At 49.1% G+C, this 14,010-nt stretch overlaps 1 long non-coding RNA gene across 1 annotated transcript in view; it reads left to right on the top strand.

Moving 5' to 3' along the window:
- Positions 1-14,010, top strand: part of LOC144294630 (uncharacterized) — a 54,705-nt gene that overhangs the window by 27,694 nt on the left and 13,001 nt on the right. The window contains exons 5-6 of the long non-coding RNA XR_013361995.1: positions 4,461-4,557; positions 5,010-5,169. This is a non-coding gene — a long non-coding RNA (uncharacterized LOC144294630). The remainder of the gene's footprint in view (positions 1-4,460; positions 4,558-5,009; positions 5,170-14,010) is intronic.

The raw sequence follows: 14,010 nt of genomic DNA, 5'->3' as shown, positions 1-14,010 counted from the left end.
ATCTCATTTATATACCACCAGGCTACACCAGCACTTGAAGCAACTTTTTGCAGAATTTTATTTAGAGCCTTGAGATCACCTATCCCGACCACATCCAGATCCCTATCAACCTTGGTTGTGCTCCTAAATTCAAACCCCTGCAGTCTCCAATCCTCCTCTGGGGCTTTTTCTTCCAATACCCCATCCTGTTCCCTCAAAATGTATCTACCCTGTCTCCTAGAAGCCCCCTTGCCCCGTCCCAGAATAAACATTCCATCCTCATTATTTATTCCCTTCACCTTTTTATCTTAACTGTAAGACAGGACAGTCCTTGAAGGTGCTGCTTTGCTGTGCTCCTCCAGAGCATTACTAGCCTGTTCTCCTGAGGCGTGAGGTGGAAAGTGGGCCTCCTTTTCCCCCACACAGCTGCTTCCACCCACTGCTGCCTCATTCTTGTCCTCCTTGATGATGCTCTATTCTGGTTTACAACATAGCTCTCTGGTAATTTCTTCCAAGTCATCTTTGTTAAGTTCATTTTCTTCTCCCTGCCCCTTAAGTTTTGGGGTGCTTGGGACTCTTCTTTACACACTTTTCCTGGCTTGTCTAACTTTCCCTCCGTGGAGTCAGTCCTCATCTATAACCTGACTCTCCAATCCATGTTTCTGGCTCAGAGTTCTTTCCCGAGTTCTGGACCCTTATATTTAAGTGTGTCCTGGAACCCTCCACTTGAGCGTATCACAGGCACTTTAAACTCATGATGCCAAAGCTGAACTTACTAATCTCTACTACCATCCAAACTGCTCCTCTTCCAAGAGTTTCTATCTCTGTTGAATGACGTTACTTAGTTGTCTAAGCGAGAAACCTGGGATTCACCTTGACTCCTCACTTCCCCTTGACTCGCAGCCATCCTTCAAATTCTATTGCTTTTGCCTAAGTACGTCTCATATTTCCATTGCCTTGTTCAGCTCCTCCTCGAGTCTTCTCTGATGGTACTGACACCCTTGCCTCTAGACTTCCTGCCAAATTTTCTACACAGTCACCAAGAGTGATCCTCCTTAAAACTAGAGCACACATTTGTTGTTCTTACCTGCTCAACATCCATTCATCCTTACTGTGGTGACAATATACTTATGTGGGGGAACCCCCTTCCCTCATCCCTTCTAGGGGCCCTGGTTTGGCTTCAAGGGGGTGAAACATGAGAGCAGCCTGGCCAGTCAGTGCACTGAACTCCTGCCATGGTGATTGGTTCAGAGGGGGCATGTGACCAAACCAGTCTAAGTGGAAAGAGTTCATGGGTCTTGCTTGAGTGAGAACTGCCCAGAAGGAAAGCTCTGGTTCTACTAGATTTAACTGTGGATAAACATATGCTCAGAACTGCTTCCTCAAAGAGCTAGAGAATGAAACACTTAAGAAAGCAGAACCAAAAGATGGAGTAGGAAGCCCATGTCAGGTTTTGATGGAAGCCACATTTACTCTTACACTTTTTAGTTATGTGATCAATAAATTCGTGTTTTTGCTTAAGCTTGTTTGAATCAGGGTTTCTTTACCTCATCATTCGCTAATGATCCAGAGAAACCATGTCATTCATTACTCTACTCCATGGTTTCCTAGTAGTCTTAAGGATGAAGTTCAAAGTTCTAGCCTGTCATAAAAATCTTTATGATCCAGCACCTGCTTGCGTTCCAGTTTCATTTTCTGTCACTGCCCATCTCTCCCCTTAAGCTCCCATCACACAGAACTTCTTGCAGGTCTCAGAATGTGCCATCCTTTCATTCATCATCAGACACTGCACTCATGATTTCCTCTCTCTAGAACAATCTCCAGTCTGCCTCTCCACTTCCTCTTACTCTTTCTTCAACATTGAAATCAGACATATTGTCTTGCTAGAAATTTTCTCTAATTCCCTTTCCTTAGTCTAGATTAAGAAACTTCCTCATAGCCCTCCTGACATTATGGGTAAACCTCAGTATTAGCATTTTTCCATTTGGGTTATAATTTTCTATGCTGCTATTTGTGTCTCCCCCATACACTAAACTCCTTGAAAGCAAGATTCATGAGTCTTCATATCCTTAAAGGCCTAGCATTATGCTTGACACACATTAAGATCATCAATAACACTTGAATCAATACATGCCTTTCAATGTTACTTACATTTATAGGCAGTAAATTACAAGCTCCTCGACGGAGGGACAATATTTCACTCTTATTTGTATCACTCATAGCATGAATTAGGCTTCATATATAGTAGGCACTTAGTAAATATTTGTTTAAAGAAACAGAAGGAGAGGGACACCTGGGTGGCTCAGTGGTTGAGCATCTGCCTTCAGCTCAGGGTGTGATCCCGGGGTGCTGGGATCAAGTTCCACATCAGACGCCCTGCATGGAGCCTGCTTCTCCTTCTGCCTGTGTCTCTGCCTTTCTCTGTGTGTCTCTCATGAATAAATAATCAATAAAATCTTAAACAAAAAAAAAATAAAACAAAAACAGATGGAGAGAGCATATGTCATTGGACTATGCCACTGCTCTCTCTCCTTCCTGTTGTCATCCACCAACTTCTCTGTCTCCCCAGCATTCACTGTGGGCTTCAGCTCTGCATATCATTCCTGCCATTAACAGTCATTTTGTTAATGGCAGCACCTATGGAGAAGACACAGTCAACAGCTGGCCTCAGACACTGAGGAGGTGAGGACAGCTCCTCACTTGTCATGAATTTCTCCAACCCACCTTAAGTATCAACTCCTGTGTGAAACCCTAGTCTAAGTCTTGTCATCACCAGTAGCTACACCTCCTCTTAAAATCCCAATTCCATTCTTCCTACAACCACTGGTCAACCTTCTAGAACTTACACTGTAAGATTCTCCATCCTCATTTAGACCTCCAGTCCAGAGACTCTACCATTTTTCACTCTTTATTAACTCTCTCGTGTCCTCATCTTCTTCCCTATTCACCGTATAGCCCATCATTATCAGCCCCTGTGAGTTTAGATTATGTCCCAGGCAAGTGCTAGGTGCTGAGGATAAAGCAAAAGAAAAAACATAATCTGGTTCTGTACTCCTAGGATTTATAGTCTAGTAGGGAAATAGATATTAAATACATGAGGAAACATACAGATGTGTGATTAAAAATTATGAGAAGTGCTTGAAAGGGAAAGTACAGGAGGCAATGAGTTTGCATAATAGAACATCTAATCTAGTCTCTAGGGACAGGGAAGGCCTCTCTGAAAAATGCTAAAAGAATTTCCTCTTTTAAAAAGGGAGAAAGTTATTTCTGCAGTTTAAATGTTAATTTTTAATTATAAAAAATATCCACTCAACTTTTATCTAGAAAAAGCACTGACAGTTGCATTCCAATAAATACCAATACTTCCAATATTTCCCCACACCATTCCAGGTAGATCACCCTTGGTAAGCATCTTTCCTATTGTCTGTATTTTCTCCCTCTCCCACGACCTTAGGATGCTTCTGGAGATGCCAGCAAAACGATAAAAACAGATGTCTGTCGGAAACCCTGGAATAGTTGTTACCTTTCCTGCCATGTGCAACACACAGGCATAATGTCTCATACTTACTAATTAAAATAAAAACCAACATCTTAGATTTTGTGATTAAAAGCAGTACCTTGGCTTCCTGGCTCTCTCCCTTCAGGGCTCTCCGGAGGCTGTCTTATTTCTCCTTCACCAGTAGGTGGCTCAAGCCTTCCCCAGAATCTGGGAACCTGGCCCTATGCAAGGGTTATCTTCATTTGACCTGTCCAGTCATACTGTGATGGTTTAATATCTGAGTCACTAAGCTTTCCTTCCTCCAGGGCAAGGGCATCTGCTGGGTTTATTACATAATTCTGTGTTCCTCTTCCGTGATTATGAAGCCCATCATACCGCTCCAGGGAATAAATCATCTCCCTGTAGTTGGCTGAAACCAATTACAACTGCCCCCCCCTAGTCAGGGCAGACCCTCTGCTGAGAGCTGGCTCTCTAAGAATTGCCTGAGCCCTATGAGCTGCCGTGTCTTGCTTCCCACTCATTGGCCAGTAGTCATCCATATTTTGCCTCAAACTTTCCTCTGGGCACCTAACTCCTCTGGAGACAGGAGCAAAACACCCTGAATAGACAAGGAAGCAACTGAAAGAACAGGAGACAATTCTTAGTTTTCCTAGACTTCAGAGGTTGAAGAATGAAGATCTTTGAACTGGTTAATGCACATACTTGAGTAAGGATGCTTTGGAAGGCATTCAGGTGGTCAGTTAACAAGGCAACTGGGGAGTGGGGAGAGTGGGAGAGGGGAAAGAGAGAGAGAGAGAGAGAGAGAGAGAACAGTGCAGGGAGCGAGAGAACTCGGAGCTAGCTCAGATTTTAGGCACTGGGAGTGCAAGGAATTACAATTGGCCTGCAACAATCTCAGACAGCTCTTCCACCATTTGAAGAGCTTCCCCTCTCTGGGTTGAAGTCTTGTCACCTGTAATTCTTGACATGAGCTTTTCCTCAGGATCACTCCTATGGTGGATGTGATGGGTGGACGATGTACTGGATGGGAAGCTATCCAAGTCCAACACACCTGTTGGAAGGGCTCTGCACTCCCTGAGGTGAGGGATGAGCTAAGACAAAGGCACGTGATGGGGGAGGGGGTGATTCAAAAGAACTTGAGAAAGTAGAACTGCCCATATTAGGAGGGAAATGGAAAGGAGAAGCTCATGATCAGATCCAGGTTTCTGACTTGAACAGAATATATTTTCACTGGTGGGGACAGAGGTGGACAAAGGTGGACAGTTGGGGTGGGTGCAGTCTGGGGAAGAGAGAGACCCTGACAGCCATGCATGGAATTGGGGCCAGGGATGGCAAAGAGGGGCGCACCTTCTGACAGCTCCAACCCTTCACCACTGGAACTTATGGCAGGTATTATTAAGCAATGTGCCACTCTTTCCCACTGAGCTTGAACCCAGCGTCAGAATACTTTGCAATATAATGGCCCCTGGAAGTCATTTTCAGTTAATTAAATTTAGTTCTGAAGATGAGAGCTGTTTGCTTCCTCTTACAGACCTAGAGGTTTAGGAGCGCAGTTGACTGGTGAGAGCGCCATGGTCCTCACTGAGTGCCAGCCTAGCAAAATCATTCCCACCTCGAGACTCCAAGACTCCGTCTTTTCTCTACACCTCTGAGGGCTCCGGGCCACAAGCCTCAGCACCCCCAATCTAAAGGTGAGCACTGCACCTCCTGACCTGGGCTTTCCCCCGTCCACGGTCACCAAGCAGCACCAAGCTTCCCCTAACCAAAGCAAAGTGTGTGTCCCTTAGCCCACCCTCTCCCACTCCTTACAAAACTGTGTGGCCAGCAGCCCTGCCCCCTGAAACCCAGAGCCTGAATCTTGGGAGCCTGAGTGACAAGCACTGCCCACGAAGGGAGACAATAGCAGTATTGACCCGCTGGCGGGAGGCAGGCCTGTCCTCATGTTCCGAGGACAGCTTGCAGACAGGCTTTTCCTCTCACACAATTGCTGCCTGTTTCCCATGTTTCACAAGACGAGGGGTGCACATTCCAGACAAGGGGACTATTTATTTTCCCACCGAAGGTGACACGTGGCATCCAAAGGTCAAGCCCAGGCTGGGGCCATGTTTGCTGGACTAAGCCCTGCCTTTTCCCAGGGGTCCTGATTGTTCTGGGAGCCTCCCCAGCTGTGTGCTCTGGGCTGGGAATGTTTCCTCAATGGCTCTATACAAACACCCATACTGGCTACTCAGTCTCCCAGGTTTGTTTATCAACCAAAGTCAAGGAATGAGCACCCGCTCCAGAGGGTGGTGGGCTCTTGGTGGCCCTGCCACCAACAGGTACTGGGGGTGTGTGACAAAGATGGGTTGCCCAGGCTTCTCTTTCTCCACAAATCTGCAAGAAGAACAGAAATTAGCCTATACAGAGGTCTCCAAACCTTGAATTGAAATAGTTGAATTCCTTTGAAAGAAATTCTGTATGGCTGTGCCTCCTTCACTTGTCCAATGGTATGAAAAATTTTCAGTAACCTCCCAGATAGTTGGAATTCTTTTAGAGACAATACTGCTACTACTAATAATAATGACTTTTATTTGAAAAACACCTAACATCTTATAAGACATTTGTGAAATACTGTTTCATGAAACTTTCAGTACAACCTGGAGAGATCAATATGAACACCACCACGGTGCAAAACATGCCCTGGGTCAGGCACTGTGCTAGCTAAGAGAGTCAGGGAGGTCTAATGATGGACAAGACTCTCTGACCTGCAGGAACCCACTGTTCCATGTGTGTATCAGGCTGGGGAAGATAGTGGGGCCTTTAGAGTCTCTCCTAGCTCAAGGGCCTCTCAAATTTTGGCTGCCCTTTAGGGAAAAATTTGTGCAGGGGAGTAGGGGACACATTTGCACAAATATTGATCCTATCCAAAACCCAGGCCCAGGGAGTAACCAAACTCGACTATGTTGCCTCAAAATCTGCCTACGCCTCTTTTGAAGCATGTGTTCACAGCCTCATACAATGACAGCAACTTAGTGCATCTTGAGTGACCTTTTTTTTTTTTTGAGAGAGAGAGAGAGGGTGAGCACATGCTTGAGCGGGGGGTGGGGAGGCAGTAGGAGAGGCAGAAGGAGAGGAAGAGAGAACCTTAAGTAGGTTCCACCTCAGGCTCAGTGCAGAGCCTGAAGCGGGGCTTGATGTTATGAGCCTGAGATCATGACCTGAGCTGAAATCAAGAGTCAAACACTTAACTGACTGAGCCCCCTTGGGTACCCTTTGAGTGACTGTTCTGATGGGAATCTTGGCTCTGCTACTTTACTGGTGCTGCACCCTTGGTCAAGGTATTCAAGCAAGTGGACAAGTGGGCATGTCAGTTTCTTCATCTTTAAAATGAGGCTGCTATTAGTGCTTCCTTTATATGTTGGCAGTGAGGGTTAAATGAATTAATGCATCTGAAGTGCTTTGAATTGTATTTGTCATGTTTGTAACACATGATTAATACCTGCTGGTTGTTGTTGTTATTGCAGTGACCATAGGGATGATGAACTGGATGAAAATAAGGTCAGAAGCAGCAATAGCAGTTCAAGCATGAGTGAAAAAGCCCAGAGAGGAGTTAGGAGAGGCTAACTGAGGCTCTTCTTCCTTGTTTTTCTCCCTTTTTCCTCCTTGCATCCCACCTATTCTTATACCTTCCTTCTTTCTCTTTCTTGGTAGGAGAAATATAGATCAGAAATGGGAAGAGTTAGGGCATTCTGTGGCCTTTGGTTGGAGCCAGGGCAGGGTCAGACCCCAGGCTCTGGGAAGAACCGAAAGGACCCACCCAAGCCCAAGACCATGCAGGGGCATCCACAAGTCAAACACCAGAAATAAAACACAAAATCCATGTGGGTGAGGCAAGATTGGAATCAGAAGACTGGATGCAGACATCAGAGATTATGACTGGGGAATGCAGTCAGGGTAGAGCAGGGTGGGAATAATCAGAAGGCCCAAAGGGCCCAGCAGGCCTGGGAGGTTTGGGTAGCTGTGTTGGATGGTCTTAAAGGGTCAGAGACAGGAAGGATCACTTACCACTACCAACGTCACCACCACCACTACTAATGGCCAACATCTATTTAGCACTCACTCTACTATGACAGCATGCTGATCCCTTTATGTGCATTTCTCATGTAATATTGAGTGCATACTATTATTCTCATCATTTTGAAAGCTAGAGCTCAGAAGGGTGAGCTTCTTTGTCAAGGGCACAGAGCTGGACATGATGAAGTAGAATCAGACTTAGAACCATGTGCCCATGGATCCCATACTCTATACTCTGCTGTCAACATTGACTCAGAAACACCAACTGAATGTCCCTAGTGTCCCAGGCTCTGAATAAGGCATTGCGAAGGTTACACAGATGAATCAGACTAGGTCCCTGTTCTCCCAGCTAATACTGTAGCAGTGGAGGCAGATACAGAATCAAAGAGCAGTTTGTTAAAGACCATCAGATGCTTAAATTATTTTAAATTTAAATAATAAGAGCAGGAGCTTTGCAACCAAAGAGGAGTACTGCTCTCTCAGGTCCTTGAACAACTCTTACATAAAATGGGGGCACTGGTACCCATCTCAGAGGGTAGCGGTGAGGACAACCGAGGTAAGTTACTCACAGAACCTACTACAGTGCCTGACATCATAACAAATACCAACAAAGGATGAATTGATGGTGGGGGAGGGGATAGAAGGGCAGGAAGAGAGGAAGATGATGGAGAAGAGAAGACAAAAAGGGGCATGGCTCCTCAGCAGCTCCTGGAAGGGACAAGTTACAGATTTAAAGGTAGCTATGCCATCCACTGTGGTAGAGTAGGATGGCTTTCTGGTTCCTCAATCCATGCAAAGCTTTGGAGTAAGCTAATAGCACTTGTGAGATCTCCCCAACATATTGTAGATCTTTCAGTTCTCCCATGTTGGTACATTTTACTTGTACACTCAAACATAGGTGTGGAATTGGAGGGCACATGCTTCTGGAAGGAGAATTCCTAAGAATTCCTAATTCCTAAGAATTATCTTAGGAATTAGGAAATACTTGTGTGTGTTTGTGTGTGTGTGCGTGTGCAGTGAGGGGTGTGGAGTACAAGGGTTTGGCTCTTGATGGGAAACTATTCACTTAAGAAGCTTTGATGGTGTACCTGTTGGCTTGTGCCCAAGCCTGGAAGGGAAGACGGAGATCTAACCCAAGGAAGGGATGTTGTATCAAGCCCTGTGACATCAGGCTGAGGAGGAGTAAGCAAATGAAGGAGCATTAGGAGGGAAAAAGGGGTCATGAACTATTCAGGAAGTAAAATTTACAGAATTTTGGAGCTAACTGAAGGGAGGGAGTGAGGGGCATTGTTACCTGGGCTTCCACCATCAGCAATTGCCAGGAATGTGGCTCTGCTGAAGGGCCTGGGGCTGGGGGGAGGGTCCCAGGGCTACTGAGCACAGCCAGGTGTTTACTCCATCAGCTGGATGGTAGCAAAGTGAAATGCAAGCTGGCTTAGCCCCAAGACCAGATGCAGAGAAGCTGGTTGTACATTCCCACCACGTCTCTCCCCACCCCTCCCACCTTGGGCACCCCAGTTCATCCTGGATGAACCCTCTTAGTCCCACCTTTTTGGCCGAGACACAGAGCTGTCTTCCTCACTTAATCTCCAGTGCAAATCTATAACCTCACAGGGTTGGTTCAGTTCACTGACTGAGCCTGCTTTCTTCCCTATTTTGCAGGCCAGTGAGTGCCAGTGACAGCTCCTGACCTGGTCCCTCCTCTAGCCACAGATACCTAATTTAAAAAAAATAGGGATCCCTGGGTGGCGCAGCGGTTTGGCGCCTGCCTTTGGCCCAGGGCGCGATTCTGGAGACCCGGGATCGAATCCCACATCGGGCTCCCGGTGCATGGAGCCTGCTTCTCCCTCTGCCTGTGTCTCTGCCTCTCTCTCTCTCTCTCTCTGTGACTATCATAAATACATTAAAAAAAAAAAAATCCACCAACCTACATTCTCGTTAGTTCTTCCTGCTTCAAACCTTCCTATTCTGGTCAGTAATCTAATGTAGATGTCAGCCACCTGGGCATCCCCAGGGCCCAGGGCATCTGCTGGGCCATTTCCATCTTTCAAAGGGTACAAATGAGTCTCATCCTGCCCCATCGGTGGGGAGGAGGAGCACAGCATCCACTATCATCTCCACTTTCCACCTTCCCTGGATTCTTGATCCCCACTCTGTAACTTACCTCCTCGGTCCTGTCCTCGCTCCATTTCATGCATCACCTGGTAGCCTTCATGGCTCCCTGGGTTACTATGAATACTTACAGGAGCTACTAAGGCCTCTTAGAGAGTAGATGTTCTGGAGGTTTGGGGGTAGCAGGGAGATTTGAGTACCCCACACTGGAGATCATAACCTATGATGAGGTCTTCCTTCTTGACACCTAGAGAACTAAGGAGTTGCATGCCCTGGGAAGCGTCTTGCTGGCGGAGTTCATCTCTGCTCCCAGCCTGGAGAACTTTCTCATCCCGTCCTGTGCTGCCAGGTCCCCACCCAAACCACCAAATTCCCACTAATTTCATGCCCGGGACACTTGAGCCTCCACCCTCTGCTCACAAACCCTGGACTCCTTGCATATCTAAAGCTCATGAAGAAGCTCTGCTGAGCTTTGCCATCTTTCACCAATTTCATCCAAAGGCTCTCAAAGAAGCTCTGCAATAACACTTTCCCCTTTAACACACAAAAATTCATTCCTTTGTCAGAGGGACTTCTTTCCCCACCCCTCAGGGGTGCTAGGTTTTGTTCGTTTGTTTTTCCTCCTCCATCTGCTTTCCCAGCTTCCTCCTCCTTACCTTCTGGAGAATTTCTCTACATAGCTCAACCCCTGGGTTGACCATTAGGCTGTCTGGATTTGATTTCATTGTCTTGCCTCCCTGCCCTTAACCACACAAGCCCAGAGCCCAGGCCAGAAACCACAGTAGGCCTGGGCCCTGTGTCACACTTGCTCTCTAGAGGGGGCTGGTAGTGGTTCTTTGGAAGGTTCCAGGCAGCGAGGCCGTTTGTTCCGTGAGGGGTCCCATGCCACCCGTGCAGCTGGGCTGGCGGCAGGGAACCTGGGATCATCCTCTAATATTAGAATGTCAATGTCAAGGGGAGGCTGGAGGACCAGGAAATCCATAGGGGCGGGGGGCGGAGTCTAGGTGACTTTAGGCTTAGGGGGGTGCTGGCTGCCCAGAGGTGACCTTGATGAAACAAGCAAAGCAGGTTTGGGGTGGAAAGGTCTCTTTCAGGCACCTTTAAGGCTGAGAAGCCTGTGGAACAAGCAAGGGTGAAAGTCCTTAAGGTAGGCAGCTGGGAAAACAGGGCTGCGGCCCCTGGAGACAAAAAACGGGAACAAATGAGGGGGGGGGCAGGTAGTGGAGGGCAAGAAAGTAGTGCTATGGCCAGAAAAGCTGCCCACCGGATGGCTGTGCTGTGACGGAGCCCCCGGGGCGGCGAAGGCTGCAGATCTGGGATGTGCCTCCCCCCAACCCGAGGGTCCCCGGCGCCCCCGCCCCGCAGTCCCCGCAGTGAAGGCTGCAGGTCCGGGATGTGCGCCCCCCCCCGGGGCCCCCCGCCTGGCCCTGAAGTTCCCGCAGCGAAAGCTGCAGATCTGGGATGTGCCCCCCACCCGAGGGCCTCCGGCGCCCCTGCCCTGCAGTCCCCGCAGCTAAGCCTGCAGATGTGGGATGTCCCCCCTCGCCCCCCAGGGCCCGGCCCGGTCCCACAGGCCCCGCAGCGAAGCCTGCAGATCTGGGATGTGCCCCCCCAGGGCCCCTGGCCCGGCCCCGCAGTCCCCGCAGTGAAGGCTGCAGATCCGGGATGTGCCCCCCACCCGAGGGCTTCCGGGGCCCCTGCCCTGCAGTCCCCGCAGCGAAGCCTGCAGATGTGGGATGTCCCCCCTCGCCCCCCCAGGGCCCGGCCCGGTCCCACAGGCCCTGCAGCGAAGCCTGCAGATGTGGGATGTCCCCCCTCTGCCCCCAGGTCCCGGCCCGGTCCCACAGGCCCCGCAGCGAAGCCTGCAGATCTGGGATGTGCCCCCCCCAGGGCCCCCGGCCTGGCTCCGCCCCGCAGCCCCCGCAGCCCCCGCAGCCCCCGCTCCCCCGCTCCCCCGCTCCCCGGCGCGGGCGGCCAGACAACGCGCTCCGGCGTTCAAGGGCAATCAGACTCAGCAAAGCGTGAAATCAGTTTTTTCCAACTAACTCACTCTGGGCAGAAGGCACACTTTCTATCTTCAGAGTCAGAGGAGTAACCTGTCATTCCCCGAAGCCATTTACCTGTTCCAGCGGAAGCGGACGTTCTTTTAAAGATCAGGGGCACCTGCGCCCACCCCGGGGCTGCGGGGGTCGGGGGGGGGGGGTGGGGGGGGTCGGGGCGCGGGAGCCGCTGACTGCTGCCTGGCTTGGGTGGTGGCCGCGTTAGATAGGCAGGTGCTCCCCATCAGCAGCCTGGGCCGCCGGGAGCCGAGAACTGGGCTTCATTCATTTGTTCCCTCGGTCTACGTTAAGCACTTGCTATGCATCAGGCCCTGGGTCCCCCAGTTTTCCAGAAGAGACAGAAAAATACAGCAGGGTGACCGTCGGGGGTGTAGACTCTGGAGTCAGGCTGCTGGGGTTCAAGTCCTGGCTCCACCGCTTATAAGCTGTTGACTTTGAAAAACTTGCCTGCTTTCTTTGTACCTGGGCTTCCTAATTTGTAAAATGGGAATATTTGTAAATGATGTCTACTTCAGGAGAGCGCTGTCAAGACTGTTAGGATGCATGCAGAAGGTCTTAGAATCATTCCTGGAACAGCGCAAATGCTCCGTAAATTTTAGTGCATACTCTCTCTGAACTTGGGCCTCCTTAAAATTCCTGTGTTGAAAGCCTAAGGCCCAAGGTGGGAGGTGGGGCCTTGGGGAAGTAACTAGGTCCTAAGGGAGGAGCCGGCCCTTGAATGGAATTAGTGCCCTTGTAAAAGAGGCTCAAGAAGACTCCCTGGCTCCTTCTGCCCTGTGAGGTTATAACAGAAAGACAGCCATCCGTGAGGAAGCTGGTCCTCATCAGACGTGGAAACTGCCAGTGCCACCACCTTGGACTTCCCAGACTCCAGAACTGTGAGAAATCAGTGTTTGTTGCTGTGAGTCATCCGCTCTGTGGTATTTTGTTACAGCAGCCTAAATGGACTGAGACAGTGTAGAAAAGCAACATCATTTCATGAACGTGGTACGTGCAATGTTGAGGGGATGATGTACTGGATTCCATGGCAGCATTGAACGAGCGTCTGGAGGAGCACATGGGTATGGTGGGGGCTGCCCCGAGTCTTGAAGAATGCTCAAGAAAACGTATGTGTTCAGAGAACTGGAAATGGCTCAACAGCGCCAGAGCCAAGGTTCATGCCTGGAAAGAGGCAGGTAGTGAGGGAGGAAAGGTTGGCAGGAGCCCACGGCAGGGGGCCTTGAATGCCATGCCAAGACACATTTGTTTTTAGGCAATGTGTTGTAAAGATGATTCTGGAATTGTTTCTGGGAACTCAAATGCCATGCCGTTATTCATTTGCCTTGGAAATGTACTTTTTGTCAGGAAGGTAGAATTATAGTTTGTTTATTTTTAACAAAATTGATTTTTTTCCCTCCCATCTCATTGCCGATAAACTGTTGTGCTATGGAGACTGTTCAGAAGCCTGCGCCAGTGGAAGCTGGAGTGTAATCATTGTTTTTCCTCAGGACCGACTGAAGCATTGGTGTGTGAGGCAGGAGTTCAGGTGCAGATTAAATGGCATTTGTCCTTATTAGGGCCACTTGTTCTGAATATTTACAAAGCTGGGGAAAAACCAAGCGGCCGGTGGGCCCGTGGACCAGTGGCTAATCCCTGATGGTCTTAGGTTGGGGGAGAAACCCTCCTGGTAGAGATAAGCTTGAGTCTGAATATGCTGCCCTTGCAGGAGGCTTCCCAGACATACAGGTGTCTTGAAGGGGGTACTTCTAAGTGTCCTTATGAGGAGCCTTTCCATTTTCACCTGGCATTTCCTCCTTGCTCAGGAGGCGTGTTCCAAGACAACGTAATTTGGAGAGTCACATGCAGTGCATTAGGAAATACTTACGCTTCTAATTGCAAAAAGCCTGGGCTCAATCCCAGCGCTGAACCCTTGTCTCTTCATTCATAAAATGGGCATCACCGTGCTGCTCATCCCTCAGAGGCGGCTGAGAGATTGAGGGAGTCACGTGCGAAGGCTCTGCGAGCTAGCCGTGGCACAGAGCAGGCAATTATTACCAATATTCCCTCTGCCCCCTCCCTCCCACACCTGTCACACCTTCCAAGGGCTCATGACCCACAGGGTCAGTCTCACCGAATTCGTGTTGGCACAAAACAGAAGCACAGCATCAGGGGCACAGGGTTCATTAGAAATGCAGGTAGTGGCTCAGATTTGGGTCTGAACCTGACCCTGGGCAGTGGGGAGAGGATGGTTGACTCCTCCAAGTTTTTGTGAAAATGAAGCAACGTGATTCCTCTAAAGTGTTTTTCTTGGATCTCAGCAAAGAGTGA

This window comes from Canis aureus, chromosome 23 (assembly GCF_053574225.1).
Source record: "Canis aureus isolate CA01 chromosome 23, VMU_Caureus_v.1.0, whole genome shotgun sequence".
Lineage (NCBI taxonomy): Eukaryota > Metazoa > Chordata > Mammalia > Carnivora > Canidae > Canis > Canis aureus.
The sequence above is the reverse complement of the archived record's forward strand: the minus strand, read 5'-3'. Positions and strand labels throughout refer to the sequence as shown.